Here is a 19,610-nt window from a genome sequence, read left to right as displayed (position 1 = left end):
AGTTCTAGTTTGACTACACTGTGGTCTGAGAGACAGTTTGTTATAATTTCTTTTCTTTTACATTTGCTGAGGAGTGCTTTACTTCCAACTATGTGGTCAGTTTTGAATAAGTGCAATGTGGTGCTGAGAAGAATGTATATTCTGTTGATTTGGGGTGGAGAGTTCTGTAGATTTCTATTATGTCCACTTGGTACAGAGTTGAGTTTAAGCCCTGGATATCCTTGTTTTATTTATTTATTTTATTTTTAAATTTTTATGTCATTTGAAGTATACTGAAGCTTTTAAATTAAATCATAGCTAACTTATTTTCCATTATAAGTCTTGCTACTTGACAAAGAATATCACAAAATACCTAGGTTTTACAGACATTTTAATAATATAAACTGACCATTATTTTTGCATTCTCGAAATCAGACCATAAGACTCTTAGGTAGCATGCTGAACATTTCGGGTGGGTTTTTATGGGGTTTTTTTGTTGTTGTTGCAGTTGTTTTGAGACGGAGTGTTACTCTGTCACCCAGGCTGGAGTGCAGTGGCGCGATTTCTGCTCACTGCAACCTCCCAGGTTCAAGTGATTCTTCTACCTCAGCCTTCCAAGTAGCTGGCTACAGATGTGTGTCACCATACCCGGCTAATTTTTGTATTTTTAGCAGAGACGGGGTTTCACCATGTTGGCCAGGCTGGTCTCGAACTCCTGACCTCAAGTGATCCACCTGCCTCGGCCTCTCAAAGTGCTGGGAATAAAGGCATGAGCCACCAGCGCCCAGCCAACATTTTGAAAAACAATAAAAATGAAGACTTTAGACATGTTGTTGTTTTACAAAATAGCCTGGCTTAAGTTTGCAGTTGTAAAGTAGCTCAACAAAAAGCAATTATAAGAATGTTTATAATACATTCCTTAATAACAACAGCAACTTAGAAACGCTTTCTTAAAAGTGTTTTTGCTTTAGAACTTTAAAAATGTTACTATTACACAACTCAGTGATATACATGTGTCATATAAGTTGGTGCAATTATCTAGCAGAAAATACAGCCACAGAAGCTAAAAAGAAGGGTTCTGTATCAGCAAAATCAACTTTAAAGAACATCTTGCTTAGAAACTAGAGAGCATAAACCCAAAATTTAAATTAAATTAAACTGCCTCAGGCAGCAATAGGTGCACCCTATTACACCTGGCTAATTTTTAAAAATTTTTTTTGTAGGGGCAGTGTCTCGGTATGTTGCACAACCTGGTCTTGAGCTGGTCTCAAGCAATCCACCTGCCTCAGGAGACTGAATTTAGATTTAAAGACACAAATAGCCTGAATGTAAATATAGGGAAAAATACTTACAATACATATTGCATTTATTGCATTCTAATATATAAAATTAAGCAATAAAGCACATGTTATGTCTGAATCATGCCTTGCATTTCAGAATAGTATTTTACAATTAATAGTACTTATTAACCAGCTTTTTACTTTTGAAATCAATCTCAAACAAATGGGTTAATTGCATCACAAGTGTCTCTAAACCTTGCTCCTCCCCTATCTTCTGGTTTCCCACAGGCAGGCAGTATAACCAATGGGTAAGAGCAGGAATTCTGGAATTGGACTACCTGGGTTCAAAACTAGCTCTAGCAATGCTGAGCAAATTAATTAATTTCTCTTAGTTCCTTCAGCTATAAAACAGGAATAATAATTATAAGAATTAAATGAGTTGATGTATATAAAACTTATAGCATATCACACATTAAAAGTGTCATTTCTTATTATTGTTATGGCTTTTTCCTTCATTTGAGATACATGTATTAAGCACTTACCATCTACCAGACATTGTGTTAAATATGAGAAATTTGGGAATTTGGGTTATGATCAAATCAGACAGATTCTGTCTTGCACATATCAAAAACATTAAACATGATTTAGCACCTTTTTATTACTATAAAAAGTGAATACTGAATTTGCTTTCTGCAGCTAACAAGAAGAAATCAATAAAGGAAAGTTAATACAAACACAAAGCAATGAAAAGATTTATAAAGCACTGATGATGCTAGTCAGTTCCTGCTTCCTGTAACACCCAGCTATCAATGTTCTTAAAAGACAAATCCAGAATCAAAAAACAAACTTAATGATTTAAAATCACCCAATCTTCAGAATTTCTATTCCATATAATTGTGAATCTGATAATGACACATTCATAATCATACAAAAAATTTTTAAGGTTTCATAGCAAACTTCAAGAAAATTTTAGATAGTCTGGTGGTACTAAAAAATCAGACCAAAATAATTTTATAAATGAGGCTTAACATTAAAATACAAAAATACAAACAAATTGCCATCTTTATTACCAAAAACATAAGTGTCCCAAAATTCATCTGCCCCCCACAAAAAACTGGAACACATATTTATTAACTCAAGGGGCTTTGCTAATTATGTAAATGTCTATCTTTTCTACATGTAATTTCATTCAAACTTCCTCTCTTTCCCCCAATTAACAACCCTGCCAAATGTTTGGACTTGAAAAGGCCACAGCTTCATACACAATTAACAGTCAAATTCTAACACAAATTACATGTCATTCTTATCTCTGTATACACATTGAACTCCTATATCTTGTTGCCAACAGGCAGCTTGCACTAGGGAACACATCCTGAATTGGTTTAATGTCCAGGAATAACATTTCACACTTAGAAAGGAGATACTATCCATTGCCAGCTATGTGAACTGAAATTTGCCATGTCCTATCCTTTCCATTTTGTTCAAATAGGCAGTGAGTAACTATCCACTTATCTGTTTTAACCAAATGTTTTCTTGAAGTAGAAGAGGCAATCATGATCTTTGGTTTTCTTTAGACACTTTTTAGGATGATTACAGAAACTTTTATGAATGGTAAATGTATTTTCTGAACTAGAAATTGGGGAACTATCATTTGACACATAATCTCACTACCAGAAAAAATATTTGAAATTGGATCAATCCCAGGAAGTTAGATTTACATATATGGTCATTATATTAACGATTGCTTCCCTAGAAAAGGTTTTCAACAGCAGCAGCGCTAGAAATAACCAATTTCTTATTCAGTAAGTATGTGAGACAATCATCACATCAAAATAGTCAGACATGTCCCAATCTTTTGAAGTCTAATATTTTATTACCAAAGTACCTCAACAAATACCAGTCATTTACACACTAAAAGGGCAACTAAAATATATTTTATATATATTAATATGTATGTGTTATGACTTAAAGTTATGAAAGCTTGTAAAACAAAGCACTTTTAAAATACAAACATCCCCAAATTAAACTTTAAAAGAAACAAATCAGTTACTAGCTTAATGCTCTTCAGTAGTCTCTCACTGTCCTTAGAATAGTATCAACTGACATCTGTCTACCTGTCCAGCTTTACCTCCTACAACCTGCTTACTAAACCCTCGGCTCCAACCATAATTCTTTCTTTTTTTTTTTGCTTTCAAGACAGAGTCTCATCCTGTTGCCCAGGCTGGAGTGCAGTGGTGCGATCTCGGCTCACTGCAACCTCCTCCTCCTGGGTTCCAGCGATTCTCATGCCTCAGCCTCCTCAGTAGCTGGGATTACAGGTGCATGCCACCATGCCCGGCTAGTTTTTGTGTTTTTAGTAGCAATGGAGTTTTGCCATGTTGGCCAGGCTGGTCTCAAACCCCTGACCTCAAGTGATCTGCCCACCTCAGCCTCCCATACCACAATTCTTTCTATTCCTCCATCTCGACAAACTATCTCTTTAAACTGACATTTACCCTAAGCCTGGAATACAATTCTCTCATTTATCCAGTAGATTACCGCTCATCCTTCAGTTCACACTTTAAATGCTATTTCCTCAATGAAGTCTTCATTAAATTCCCTTCTCCTATCCCTGACCCCCAAATAGATTCAGTGCCCAGATATACATTTCCATGCTACTACACACTCCCCTGCCACAGCAATTACTACAATATATTGAAGCTCGTTCTTCACTCACTGTTGGAATGTAAACTCTGTGAGTAACATTAAGAAAAACCACATCTGTTTTGGTCACCATTGAATTCCCAATGTCTAAACTTATGGGCCTGACCCTCACAACCTCATGTGATTTCTAAAATTGGGCTTATATATATCAAATTAAGGCAGGACTCATATGCATTGTAACATTCAGTTAAAATATTACACTCTCTTCCATTGTTATAAATTCCTTCATATGAATATAAAATGTTCTAATAACCAAAACAAACAAGAAAAAGTGAAAAAACTGCAATTTGTTTGTACACTGCCTTCAGTTTCATGTGGTGAATCTGGAGTCATAACCCTAGATTTGACTTCAGATTGTATCACCTGTTACCTATATGACGATGTGAAGTGCTTGACCTCACAAAGCCTCAAATTCCTCATCTGTAAAACAGAAAATACTAATGCTTGTCCTACAAACCTTAAAAAGCTGGGATCTATTAATAAAATTATGCTTATGAAAGCCTTTAAAATTGATGAAGCATTTCATAATAAAATGAATTAACATTTTTGTTATTAATACCATAATTAAGGTAATCTCAGTTAAAAATAATGCTTACACATAATTTCAAAAAAACTTTGGGCTCTATATGAACTAGAATGTGCTAGTTAAAATAAATACAAAAGTTTACCAAGATTACAAATAAATTGTAAAATAAATTCCAATATTCTAAGATATTGTTGCTATAATCTCAGAACATTTTACTCCTGAAATTTCATATCCTTTGTGATATCTGAAACCTATCAGTTAAATTCATTATTAATTCTTTTATTTTACTTATTGCACCTTAAAATCCCATCCAGGGAATCTGTTATTATTCTAAGACCAAAATCAGAATTCTTTTTAAAATAAAAATGTGAACATTAAACTTTAAAAAAAGATAATTTGCAACTTAACTCTGTGGTAGACAGATGGTGAACAAAATAACTATTATATAATGTCTAAAACCACTTTATGCTTTAAAAATAGGCTTATATGTACTGAATAAAGGCTAAGATAGGAAATACTTGATTTCAAATTTGTTAAAGATTTAAAGACATAAAAAGTTAGATTAGAAGTTATCTTAAAACAACAATAAGGTAGTCATTTAAAAACATGATCAAACAATGAAAACAGATTTTTTTAACTCATGCTAGGAAAGTTACTCAAGATTCTATTACTCACTACAGTAAAAATAATCTCGGTCTTTGATTTTTGAGTGTTAAAAAACCAAACTTTCCAAAATTCAATCCTTCTGAAGGAACGGCCACTTCAGAAAAGAAAAGGGTTGTTTTTTGATTTTTTTTTCCTATCCATTTGGGTTACATGATTCTAAAATTACAGGTATAGTCACAAAGAGCATATGCTTCCCCTAAAGCTCTGAAGGCATCTAACAAACTACTGTAGTTAAAGCTTGAACACGCAACTCTTTTTTAATCCCCATTTTTCATATATGAGAAAGATCTGTATATTTTGCAAAAGAATGCTATTGCGATATAATGACTTTGAACTAAAGCTCTAAAATCATACTATTCAACTAAAGGTTTCTTCAGCAATATTAACACGGCCACGCTGCACATGTTACTTTTAGCTTCTTTGTGTACAACAAACTGCATTCAATTGGTGAACAAATACAATGTTTAGTATCATATTTAAAACCACTATTCAAACCTTTTCTTAATGCTATTATCAGTTTTCCTTTTGCAACAATTTTGTGTATAAAAATAAAAGCACTGGATTTTTATTAGTGCTGCCCCTTCTTTGTTTTGCTCCACTCTGCAAAGCCCTTTTGGGACACTAAGCCTGCATTTACCATAATACGGATTAAACTTTCTTTGTCCCATTGCACAAGGTTTGTTAGCAGGTTAGTCTTTTTACATTTTTCACAGGCTGCCTGCAGCTTACCCTTTAGGCCTCACTCAAAATACTTCTGTGGATTTACAAAAATACCAGAGTGGTCTTGGGGTTAATTGGAAGATAAGTGCAGTCTTCAACATAGAGACTCATTAAACATTTAGTCTGACCACAATCCACTATTTTGAAAGAGAAAAGTTCTAGAGACACTTTAGGAATAATAACACAATAAAATTGTTTTAAAAAATGACTACTGGTTGTTTTATAGAATTGGAAAATCTTATTAAACTACCCCAAAGGTGATATAGCAGAACAAAGCAATGTCCCTGGTCAGCTCTCTACATTGGTTTTAATATGCATTGATCGTAGAGGAAAAATGAACAGATTTTCTAAGGAACTAAAAGGCAAAATCTTCCAACCTTCTGTTGAAAAATTTAAACTCAAAACTCAACTGATGAGTTACGACAGATAATATTTATTTGTAAACAAAACATATTTAATTCTAAGAGTTTAATTTTGTTGATTTAAATTTTACCCAAGTAAATCACCATATCAAACATGTCTACTAGAGCCAAATGGAAAATTTATAAAATTCACCCAAAAAACTTAGAAAGTATTTAAAAATTTAAATTCCTTCTTTAATTTCTAAAATACATACATATACATAAATATACACACTTAAAATGAAATCTGAAACATACCCATTGGTGTTAGGTTTCTTTTAGAATTAGGCATGCAGATTGCTATCCAGATTAACTTTTCCATCCCCTTACCTCCTTCCAACACTATTACCCCCACACAGAAAGGAAAAAAGAAAAAGAAAAATGCGACAAAACACACAGACACTTGAAGTAAAGGATTAGGCATATTTGCCCAAGATGCAGATAACAAAAGCAAAAGTGAAGAAAATTGAAGAGACAGCCAAACTTCAGCAACAAAATGGTTAAAGAATCTGAAGTATTGTTCCCGTTATTTTAAAAGTCTGCTATATTGTGGACAGCGCAAACATCAGACAAGTTAAGATTACTGACCATTATCTCCTTAATTTTCTCCGCTTTCCCTCACATTCCCTCTTGCTATCTGGGCACCATTTTTCTAAAGCTTTATTTCTGCTAAGAAGTAAACTTTCCCTAATCCATCTATTATGGAACCTTTAATTGGATTGGGAGCAGGGTGGTGTATAAAATAGCCCCTATTCACCCAAAAGGACTGTAGTTTTAGGGACTTAAAGGAGAAAGGTATTGTGAAACAAAATCCTCAGGGAATCAAGGATTAAAATGTGGCTCTCCTAAATTCATCAACTCCAGGACACAAATGAATTGCTTCCTTAAACAGGTAACTTTCCAAATAAATGGCATAGCAAAACTGAAATTAAAATTATAATTTTACTTTAAGGAATATAATGCCTTCACACTAATAAATTTTGGCTTTATAAATGACTTTTACTTGCTATTTCTTCCACTCAGAACTACAATGCCAGAGAACCAATGGAATGCCTTAAACATATTTATTTATATGTTCTCTACATACATATTTTTCCTATAAAATAAGGAGAAAAGCAAAAATATGTTTCAATCAATTAATTCCTGTACACGCTATATTTGTGCAGCCTTGAAGCAGCAAGCACTGCCATAATACAAACTTTTTTTTTAATGTAAAAATACATTTTGTTCTTATCAGAAAGTGTCAGATACATAGTAATCAGCAGTTATTCTTCTTCCCTCAATCAGTATCCTCTCTGTTTTCTTCATAAACATCCCCCAACCCACTCTTTGTTAGGCTGTAGTACTTTTATCCTCTGTCCTGCCACAGTGCACACCCAACTATTTGGGATGTCTTCAACAGTAAGATGAGGATACAGCCCATACTCAGTCATTCTCTTACTGAATTAAATATATTTAAAGTGTCGAACCTGATATCTAAAGTAAAGTGAAATCCAGAATGTATCTACCAACTCTAAATTAATCTCATAAATGTCTACATACTCTACCAAAACAATGGGAAACTGAGGAAGAGAAATGTTAGGAGAGATCAAGATTCTAATGTAACACTTAACTCTGTGTAGTTTACTAGTCTATATTAAAACCAAAAAAAAATTCATGAATATTAGTGATTTACCTAACAGTGCTTTTAAAAACAGATTTTTTAAAAAAAATTTAAGAAATGTAATTAATTTTAAGAAAACACTCAAAGTAGCCCCTCTGTTTTGAAACCTTGATCACAACTTAGTAAGTGCTACATTTATTGAACCCTTACTAATTGTCTGACATTGTGCTAACTGCTATTACATGAATTATCTCATTTTATTCTCTCAACAGTTGTATAAGGTAGTTGCTATTACCTGTTTTTCCACAAATGAGGAAGCTAAGTTTTTAAAAGTTCAATTAAATTGTACAAGGTTACACAGTTCCAAAAATAAGCTCTGTGAAAGTTTTTCATTACTGTATTATAAATGTTTAGTACTAGAAAGCTGGCTCATTTGCCAAAGTCAATCTGCCAAAAAACAAATGTGACTAAATTATCAAAATCACCTATGTACCACCTGTAAATATTTAAAGAATATTCTTCTTAAAGGTATTAAATTTATAACTATATTCTTCTAATGAATATATTCTAAGATATATTTACTACTTTTTAGCAACCTTTCAAGAACCAGTTTTTCAAAACTAAAATCATCATAGGGTAGCTTTGTCCTATTACCAATATAACTAAAATTTTAATGTTTCATATGACATTTTTTAGTTTGTACTGATTTCTATTTGTATATTTTTTCTATTTTTCTAACATTCTGTCACCTACAATCATTTGTCATTTTATTTTATTTTATTTTATTTTATTTTATTTATTTTATTGCAGAGATGGAGTCCTACTCTGCTGCCCAGGTTGCAGTGCTGTGGCCCGATCTCAGCTCACTGCAAGCTCCGCCTCCCGGGTTCACACCATTCTCCTGCCTCAGTCTCCCAAGTAGCCGGAACTACAGGTGCCCACCACAATGCCTGGCTGATTTTTCGAATTTTTAGTAGAGATGGGGTTTCACCGTGTTAGCCAGGATGGTCTCTATCTCCTGACCTTATGATCCGCTCACCTCAGCCTCCCAAAGTGCTAGGATTACAGGTGTGAGCTACTGCACCCGGCCTCATTTGTCACTTTTACCTATTTATAAAGTATTATATCAGTTGAGAATTATTTTAATACTTTTCAAAACATATGAAGTCTTATTTGATCAGTTTTCATCTTGTTTTCATAACAATCTTTGAGGGAACCTCCATTTGTCCGTCCCAAATCACTACAGCTGAAGCTGGAGAAAGCTTTTTTGGAGGAAAGATGGAAAAGAAAGCAAACATTCCAGGGAGAGATTCTGATTCCTGAAAGTATTAGGAATCAGGGTCAGGGTTGAGTACTAAATGGCAGTATCAGAGAAAGAAGATGAGGGAATTATGAATCCTAGGATTCATAGTCTCTTAGGCCACTCCTCTTAGGCCCTTTTAACCCATACAACACATAGTGTGTAAATAAAAAAACACAAACTAGTTTAGGGTAATTTTAATATAGCAGACAATTCGTTTTCTGCAAATATAGCTAATTAGTTTTAGCAAATTCCTAGGACAATGGCATGCATATTAGAAGGGCAATAAAATATGTGTGGAATGGATATATTAAAATTTTATGTAAAGTAAAACTTTAAAAACCGTATTTTGATTTCAAAAATAATCTTTAAATTGTCAGTTAAAGTATTTTACATAAATTATATTCTTAAAGATAACATGAACATGCATGCTCCACTTTAGGGGTAGCTAAAACAACACCCTAAAACAACTTCATACTAAAGGATTACTGATTTTTACATTTAAAAATGAGCAACTATAGGGAAAGAACCAAAAATGGATCTAGGAAAATTGCAATATACAGCAAGTACCTTAAAAATTATTTAATTATTAAAGCATATTTACAATACAAATGAGTATTTACTGTTTTTAGAGCCCATTAAAATTAAGATACTCAACTATTCTTTTTCTCTGATGCCATTTTACTAATACCTGTGTATATAAATATCTCAGTCACTGGTATGTATATGTCATAATAAAGTGTAATGTATTTCATCACATTCCATCTGCACTTATGCTTCCTTATAACTTCAGCTAAGTTTCTACACACAGTGATTTAGTTTTAAATGGCTGACCTCAAATTATGATGAGTTAGAAATAAGCCAATATCATACTGAATGGGCAAAAACTGGAAGCATTCCCTTTAAAAACTAGCACAAGATAGGGATGCCCTCTCTCAACACTCCTATTCAACGCAGTGTTGGAAGTTCCGGCTAGGACAATCAGGCAAGAGAAAGAAATAAAGGGTATTCAGTTAGGAAAAGAAGTAGTCAAATTGTCCCTGTTTGCAGATGACATGATTGTATATTTAGAAAACCCCATTGTCTCAGCCCAAAATCTCCTCAAGCTGATAAGCAACTTCAGCAAAGTCTCAGGACACAAAATTAATGTACAAAAATCACAAGCATTCTTATACAACAGTAACAGACAAACAGAGAGCCAAATCATGAATAAACTCCCTTTCACAATTGCTTCAAATAGAATAAAATACCTAGGAATCCAACTTACGAGGAAGTAAAGGACCTCTTCAAGGAGAACTACAAACCACTACTCAGCGAAATAAAAGAGGACACAAACAAATGGAAGAACATACCATGCTCATGGATAGGGAAGAATCAATATTGTTAAAATGGCCATACTGCCCAAGGTAATTTATAGATTCAATGCCATCCCCATTAAGCTAACAATGACTTTCTTCACAGAATTGGAGAAAACTGCTTTAAAGTTCATATGGAACCAAAAAAGACCCCGCATTGCCAAGACAATCCTAAGCCAAAAGAACAAAGCTGGAGGCATCACGCTACTTGACTTCAAACTATACTACAGTTACCAAGGCTACAGTAAGCAAAACAGCATGGGACTGGTACCAAAACAGAGATATAGACCAATGGAACAGAACAGATCCCTCAGAAATAATACCACACATCTACAGCCATCTGATCTTTGACAAACCTGACAAAAACAAGAAATGGGGAAAGGATTCCCTATTTAATAAATAGTGCTGGGAAAATTGGCTAGCCATAAGTAGAAAGCTGAAACTAGATCCCTTCCTTACTCCTTATAGAAAAATCAATTCAAGATGCATTAGAGACTTAAATGTTAGACCTAAAACCATAAAAACCTTATAAGAAAACTTAGGTAATACCATTCAGGACATAGGCATGGGCAAGGACTTCGTGTCTAAAACACCAAAAGCAATGGCAACAAAAGTCAAAATTGACAAATGGGATCTAATTAAACTAAAGAGGTTCTGCACAGTAAAAGAAACTACCATCAGAGCGAACAGGCAACCTACAGAATGGGAGAAAATTTTTGCAATCTACTCAACTGACAAAGGGCTAATATCCAGAACCTATAAAGAACTCAATCAAATTTACAAGAAAAAAACAACCCCATCAAAAAGTGGGCAAAGGATATGAACAGACACTTCTCAAAAGAAGATATTCATACAGACAACAGACACATGAAAAAATGGAAAAAACGCTCATCATCACTAGCCATCAGAGAAATGCAAATCAAAACCACAATGAGATACCATCTCACACCAGTTAGAATGGCAATCATTAAAAAATCAGGAAACAACAGGTGCTGGAGAGGATGTGGAGAAACAGGAACACTTTTACACTGTTGGTGGGACTGTAAACTAGTTCAACCATTGTGGAAAACAGTGTGGTGATTCCTCAAGGAACTAGAACTAAAAATACCATATGACCCAGTCACCCCATTACTGGGGATACACCCAAAGGATTATAAGTCATGCTGCTATAAAGACACATGCACACGTGTGCTTATTGAGGCACTATTCACAATAGCAAAGACTTGGAATCAACCCAAATGTCCATCAGTGACAGACTGGATTAAGAAAATGTGGCACATATACACCATGGAATACTATGGCTTCCTAATATAAGATCCCTCAAATTTTGGCTGGGTGCAGTGGCTCACGCCTGGAATCCCAGCATTTTGGGAGGCCGAGGCGGGCGGATCACGAGATCAGGAGATCGAGACCACAGTGAAACCCCATGTCTACTAAAACTACAAAAACTTAGCCGGGCGCGGTGGCAGGTGCCTGTAGTCCCAGCTACTTGGGAGTATGAGGCAGAATGGTGTGAACCCAGGAGGCGGAGCTTGCAGTGAGCTGAGATCACATCAACTGCACTCCAGCCTGGGTGACAGAGCGAGACTCTGTCTCAAAAAAAAAAAGATTCCTCAAATTTTGTATAACACTGGATCTCTGTTGTGTTATAAAATATTTGGTACAAAACAAACTGCTATGGTTTGAATATATCCCCCAAAGTTCATGTGTTGGAAACTGAATGCCCGTTTTAACAGTGTTGAGAGGTAGGGCCTTTGGGAGTGACTGGGTTATGAGGGCTCTGCCTTCATAAATAGATTAATGTTATTCTCGCTAGGGAGTGTTAATTATCACAAGAACGAGTTCCTCCTAAAAGAATGAAGCTTAGACCCCTCTTGCTCTCTCAGTCTCACATTTTAACTTGGTCTTCTGTCCTGGGATGACTCTCACCAGATACTGGTACCATGCTCTTAGATTTCCTGCCTCCAAAAGCATCAGCCAAATAGACTTCTATTCTTTATAAATTACTAGTCTCTGGTATTCTGTAATAGCAGCAGAGAATGGATTAATAAACTAATGAAATGAATATGTAAATTAGCATATAAATATATAAACTTGTATATGGATAAACATATTCAACATAAAAAAAGACTAATAAGCAGGAGTGGTGGCTCACACCTGTAATCCTAACATTTTGGGAGGCTGAGGTAGGTGGATCACTTGAGCCCGAGAGTCTTGAGACCAGCCTGGGCAACATAGTGAAATCCTGTCTCTACAAAAAATACAAAACTTAGCCAGGGGTGTTGGAACATGCCTGTATTCCCAGCTACTCAGGGGGCACTCAGGCAGGAGGATAACTCAAACCCAGGAAGTCAAGGCTGCAGTGAGCCATGATCATGTCACTGCACTCCAACCTAGGTGACAGAGCAAGACCTTGTCTCCAAAAAAAAAGCAAAAAGCTTAGGGATATCAGCCTGATTGAAACATATGACACTCATAAGTTATACATCAGAGAGCCATTTTAAAGCACTAATGAAAATGACTGTGAAGTCCCTATAGAAAAGTCTATTAAAATATATGTATGTGTGTATATATATTTTTTACACACACAGAGATATACATACAATTTGCTACATCATACTTACCCCTTAGAATAGCAGTCCTCATCCTTTTTGGCACCAGAAACTGGTTTCGTGGAAGACAATTTTTCCACAGACCAAAGTGGGGTGGGGGATGGGAGGTATGATTTTAGGATGAAACTGTTCTGACTCAGAACATTTAGACATTAGACTAAGACATTAGACATTAGAGTCTCATAAGGAGCACATAACCTAGATCCCTCATATGCACAGTTCACAGTAAGGTTTGCACCTCTATGAGAATCTAATGCTGCAGCTGAGCTGACCGGAGGCAGAGCTCAGGCGGTAATATTCCCTCACTTGCCACTCCTGTCCTGCTGTGCGGTCCAGTTCCTAACAGGGAAACTGGGTTGGGAACCCCTGCCTTAGAAGACAGAATACAAAATACAATTTATGCCAAGATCCAAAAAATTGTCAAGTCAGAAAGTTAAGAATATCATACTTTTCATACCAATAACCATATCCTGTATAATTACACATAGACAGATGGGGTGTAGGAGGGGTCAAATCCCACTTCTGACACCAGATTGTGTCAACCTAAAAATAGACATTAGAGAAATTTGTCTCCAAATATGTTGAGTTTGGGAATGACAAATGAAGATTATGACATGGAATGGTAAGCCACTAGTGCATCTGGTGAGAGAAGGGTAAGGGAAGCTTCTATTAGCCAAAACAGATTCAAGTAAACTACTTAGAAACAGAGTTCACTGGTTCCAGAGGCTTAAAGTCAGAGTTATCATCATTTCATTGGTGAAGATGCTATTACTGGTCAAGGGTTCATTGAAGAGCATCTTCTCTGAATTGCTATAGTTCTAAAAGATGTCTAGTGATAAATCTTGCCAAAACTAGTGACAAACCTTGCCAAAGCAGGAGATACATGAAGGACATGGAGGGGTTTCTTGTGGGATTTCTAGAAAGTCCTTGGAAATAGTTCTTATCCCAGATATATAAGCAAGAACCTCCTCTCCTTTGTGCCTTCCTGTACCAATTTTGCCAGGGTCTGACAAAATTGAATTCATCCCCATATCTGTAACTTTCACAGGGGAAAGAAGGGGTAAGATAGGTAAATTAAACAGAGTCCCTCAAAGATCCCCCTTCCTTGTTTCCCCTTAATTTCAAAGAGCCAAGTTACTTTACATGTTGGGTACTGTGCTGGAGCAAGAGGCAAAACCCAGGAAGTAAGATCAGAGAAACAAGAGCTACTAACCCAGGACAGAAATCAGAAACCAAAATGTAATAATCTGCTAGAGAATTAGACCATAAGGAATATCTGTTATTTTGCTTATCATCTGTAAGAAATAAAATTATAGCACAGTGATGAAAGCACAGTGATGAGAAACCCTAAAATGTTTTTAGTAAATGAAAAATGATAAATGAAAATTGACAATAGAGAATCAATCACAACTAAAGTATAGAAAGATGCTAATATTTATTTTACAAGCTTCATCAATATATACTAGTAAATATAATAATAATCAAAAGGGCTTTCATAGATTGCTTTCTGACCTCAATTCTGCTTACTTTTTCCAAAATATCTTAAATTCTTCAACAAAACATTCTATTTTCAAGGAGGCTTTTCAGGAATGCTACCCTTAGTATAAGGTATTACTAATCCTTCTTAATGATGTTCTATGTCACTTTTTAAAAACTCATTAGGATGGCAAACAAAACAGGCTTTTGTTATATCAAACTCAGTGTTTAAGGAAAATAGTTATATATCCATTCATTCAAAAAATAAGCATTTTTTTTTGGAAAGCCTAGACATACAGAAATCAAAAACAAAATGCTGGGGAAAGGAAGGATATGATAGTTGTTAAGGGCTAGATAACTACTATAAATCTGTTTAAATCTGTACGTTTAGCAGTAATATTTATAGAAAATAAGATCCAAAGGCCCTCAAAATACCTAGGGTTACTCTTTAAATAAGGAGAGGAAGGAATCTGAAAACAGGTGACTCCAACATCAATTCTTTCCATCAGCTCTAGGTTTTGTGGTGAACGATTCAATTGCCTAATTTTACAAGGAAATGCTATCACCCACACACATTTAATACTACAATGCTACTACCTACCCTGAAATTGTATATTCTACTATTTACTTAAAACACAGTAGACCTTAAGACTATTCTGTTCAACCCATAACAATTCAAATCTATAATCAAGTTTTAGTAAACTTGATTTATCAATTGTACTAAAAGTGGACTCCATTTATCAAACATTTATCAATGTGACAGCAAAATCTGCAATCAAAACAAGGCCTACAAGGAAAATGCAATTTTTAGCACACTTTCAGCTAATCTATATTTGTAAACTACACTACTATGATAGCTCATGAAGTATAAAGAATTAAAAACAATTATATCTTAAAATACAAACAAAATTGGCCAGGCACACATCTGTAATCCCAGCACTTTGGGAGGCCAAGGCAGGCAGAACCCAAGGACAAGAGATCGAGACCATCCTGGCCAACATGGTGAAACCCCATCTCTACTAAAAATACAAAATATTAGCTAGGCATGGTGGCGCATGCCTATAGTCCCAGCTACGTGGGAGGCTGAGGCAGGAGAATCGCTTGAACTGAGGCGGCGAAGCTTGTGGTGAGCCAAGATTGTGCCACTGCACTCAGCCGGGGTGACAGAGTGAGACTCCATCAAAACAAAACAAAACCAAACAAAACAAAACAAGAAAATGAACACACACACACACACACACACACACACACACAAATGGAATCTAAAAATATTCTCTTTTTTTAAGACAAGGTCTTCCTTTGGTGCCCAGGCTGGTGTGCAAGTAGTGCAATCATGGCTCACTGCAGCCTCAATCTCGTGGGTCCAAGCAATCCTCCCAAGTCAGCAGCCCAAGTAGCTACACAACAGGAGCAAACCACCATGCCTGGTTAATTCTGTTCATTTTTTATAGAGATGAGATACTGTTACGTTGTCCAGGCTGGTCACTAACTCCTGAGCTCAAGAGATCTTCATGCCTCAACCTCCCAAAGTGCTGGGACTACAGGTGTGAGCCACTGTGCTCGGCCTAGAATCTAAAAACATTCCAGCAAAATATATAAAAAATAAATAAAATAAAAATTTTATGAGACCTGAAAAATGAATATAGAGAAGACAAAAAAAAAATGCTCTCCAATAACTTTTAACAGTTATTTTTACACATTTGTTCTAAATATTCAAAAAACTAAATTTAAAAACTATCTGACTGATGTTAATCAAAAATATGTTTGTTTGAAAACAAATCGTATTTTAAACAGCAACTATGTTTAAAGTTTAATATATTCAAACATTTGATTATATGATTAATGTCTAAAGCTTTTTGAGGTACCAAATCAGAGCTATTTTTACTTATTATTGTAGCCTCAGCATCTAACACAGTTAGCATACTGACAGATAATCAAAAGTGTTTGTGAAATGAATATACATACTTATACAGAATGTGAATACTTATTAGCCTATTTATTTATTTACTTTAGTGCCATTACTCCAATCTCTCTTTACTTAAAAGCTCACTGATTGCTTCTGCATTAAATGTGAACCTTCTAACACTATAATTTTCCCTATGAAATAAGTATAATATTACTTATAAATTATACAAATCCTGTGAAAAATGCAGATTGACATATTACCTAGCTTGGATTTTTAAGACATCTTTATTCATGCACAAATGCAATTTGTTATTAAATTTACAAATGTTGTGGTGTATAAATTGGATACTCCTTCCTAAATAAGTCTTGCAGTGTTTTAATGTCAATGTGACAGCAAAACCTGCAATCAAAACAAGGCCTGCAAGGAAAATGCAACCTTTTTAACAATATGTAGCTGAATAACAAGATATTACAAAAATAGGGCTGCCACAATTACCAAAGAAAGATAATTAAAAGGACATGTGTTATGTGCTGTGTTTCACCCAGTACTCACATCTTGGTTTCTAATAGTATTCTTCACTGAAAAGAATTAAGGCTCTCCAAAGCAATAGATGATTCCAGGGCTGCAGAAGGGAAGCTACAAGAGGAGCCTTGAGCCTCTTGCCATGTCAGAAAGTCAGAAAGTACTCAAGAAAATGAAGGGGGAAGTAAAAAAAAAAAAAAAAGAACAAGCTTGAAAGGTTTCCCACTGGCCTAATTTGGAAGAATTTGTGCATTAAAGTAATTATGACCACTACTGAATTATTAACCATTGAAAATAAGAAAAATTCATGAGTCCATAGCAATAATAGATGGATAAATACATGGGGAATGCAGAAGTGTATGAAGTTAAGGCATAATGTCAACTGATAAAGGTGGAAGGAGATGTGATATGGGAAAATAATCATTTTAAAACCATCACTGTAGAGATTAATATAGGGAAGAATTGTTAAGTGGACTCCATATTTCAATCAGATTTCATCAGTTTTTCTCTCATGCTTTTTTTTTTTTTTTTTCTGTCCCAAGATCCTGTTATACTTACTCTTGATGTCCTTGATGTCTCCTTAGGCTTCTCTGGATTTTAACAGTTTTTAAGACTTTTCTTGGTTTTGATGACCTTTGACCGCTTTAAAGAGTACTGACCAGGGCATTTGTAGAATTCCCCTCAATTTGGATTTATCTGATGTTCTCATGGTTAGAATGGGGTTACGGGTTTTAGGAAAGAAGTCCACAGAGGTATCGTGCCATCTGCATATCATATCATATCATAGCTACATGCTATCAATGTGCTTTGTCACTGACATTAGCCTTAATTACCTGGTTGAAGTAGCATTTCACAGAGGTTTACACTGTATAGTTATTTTAGTTATTTCCTGCTGCTCTGTTTCATATTGTACTCTTTGTTTTTTTTGTTTGTTTTGAGACAGTCTCACTCTGTCACCCAGGCTGGAGTGTAGTGGTGCAACCTGGGCTCACTGCAACCTCTACCTCCCAGGTTCAAGTGATTCTCCTGTCTCAGCCTCCTGAGTAGCTGGAATTACAGACATGTACCACCATGCCCAACTAATTTTTGTTATTTTTAGTAGAGATGGGGTTTTGCCACACTGCCTGGGCTGGTCTCGAACTGCTAACCTCAAATGATCCACCTGCCTTGGCCTCCCAAAGTGCTAGAATTACAGGCATGAGCCACAGTGCCCAGTCACATATTATACTCTTTGGAAGCAAGTCACTAAGCAGAGCCCACACTTAGTAGGTGGGGAGTAATGGTCCATTTACTTTGGGGGGAGTATCTACATAAATTATTTAGACTCCTTCTGTAAGGCAGATTTATCTCTTCTCCCCCCTATTAATTTATTTAGCTATTTATTTCAGTATAGACTCATATTTACTTCATACTTTAGGTTATAAACCAAAACTAAGTTATTTATTTGTTGTTCAAATTATTCTGACTTTGACTATTGAGAGCTCTTTCACTGAGCTCTTGTGTCCCTTTGACCCAACCCCATTATTTTATTCTTTGAACATTTATATACGTTCTGGCACTATAATAAGCTCCAGGCTCATCTTGTGTAGTGTTTGCCTCAGCAACAGAATAAATCATTTCTCTAGGGAGACCTGGGTTCCTTTTATTGGAGCATGGTAATAGAAACTAAGACCTAGGCATTGAGCATTCTCACTGCTGCTGGAGTATGTACATAAGTATGTAATGAGTAACGTTGCTTCTAGACACCCTGGCGAACAAAGCTGATAAATGTATGTATATATACTAATCCATGTATACACACCTATCTATTCTTTGTATTTCCATGTATCCATTTGCATCTACATTAAGCTAAATATGATTCAAGACTCCGACTCTAATCTAGTACCACATGAAATCATTCTAGCCTTCAGGGAGGGAATTTTGATAAAAAGCAGGATATTTGCATGGTATCATTACAGACTGCATAATAATTACAAAGGAAAAAAATAATATATAGACTAGCAATATCAGACAACATATTGACTGGCTGACAAAAATGTCACCATTGAAGGGCAGGTGGACATCCTGTGCCTCTGTAAGTGAAACTCTCAGACAGACATATCACTTACATAGTATAACACCTAGATGTATAACCTGAATCTAATCATAAGGAAACATCACACAAATCTAAATGAAGATTACTCTCTTAAAAAAAGAAGAGAACTACATTCTTCAGAAGTGGCAATGTCAAGAAAGACAAAGGTAGCCTGAAAAATTGTTTCAAATTTAAGCAGACTAAAGAAATATCTAATTCTAAACTTGATTCTCTACTAGAAGTCAAAAATATTGGCCAGGCATGGTGGCTCATGTCTGTAATCCCAGCACGTTGGGAGGTCAAGGCGGGCGGGTCAGGAGGTCAAGAGATTGAGGCCATCCTGGCCAACATGGTGAAACCCCATCCCTACTAAAAATACAGAAATTAGCTGGGTGTGGTGGTGCATGCTGGTAGACCCAGTTACTCAGGAGGCTGAGGCAGGAGAATTACTTGAACCCAGGAGGTAGAGGTTGCAGTGAGACTCCAT

At 35.5% G+C, this 19,610-nt stretch overlaps 1 protein-coding gene across 1 annotated transcript in view; it reads right to left on the bottom strand.

Moving 5' to 3' along the window:
* The window catches only part of LRBA (LPS-responsive vesicle trafficking, beach and anchor containing), a 785,611-nt gene that overhangs the window by 278,945 nt on the left and 487,056 nt on the right, over positions 1-19,610 (bottom strand). The gene's annotated exons all lie outside the window — the stretch shown is intronic.

This window comes from Colobus angolensis, unplaced genomic scaffold (assembly GCF_000951035.1).
Source record: "Colobus angolensis palliatus isolate OR3802 unplaced genomic scaffold, Cang.pa_1.0 Scaffold111, whole genome shotgun sequence".
In the NCBI taxonomy this organism is placed as follows: Eukaryota; Metazoa; Chordata; class Mammalia; order Primates; family Cercopithecidae; genus Colobus; species Colobus angolensis.
Note: the sequence above shows the minus strand (reverse complement) of the source record. Positions and strands in the feature narration are given on the sequence as shown.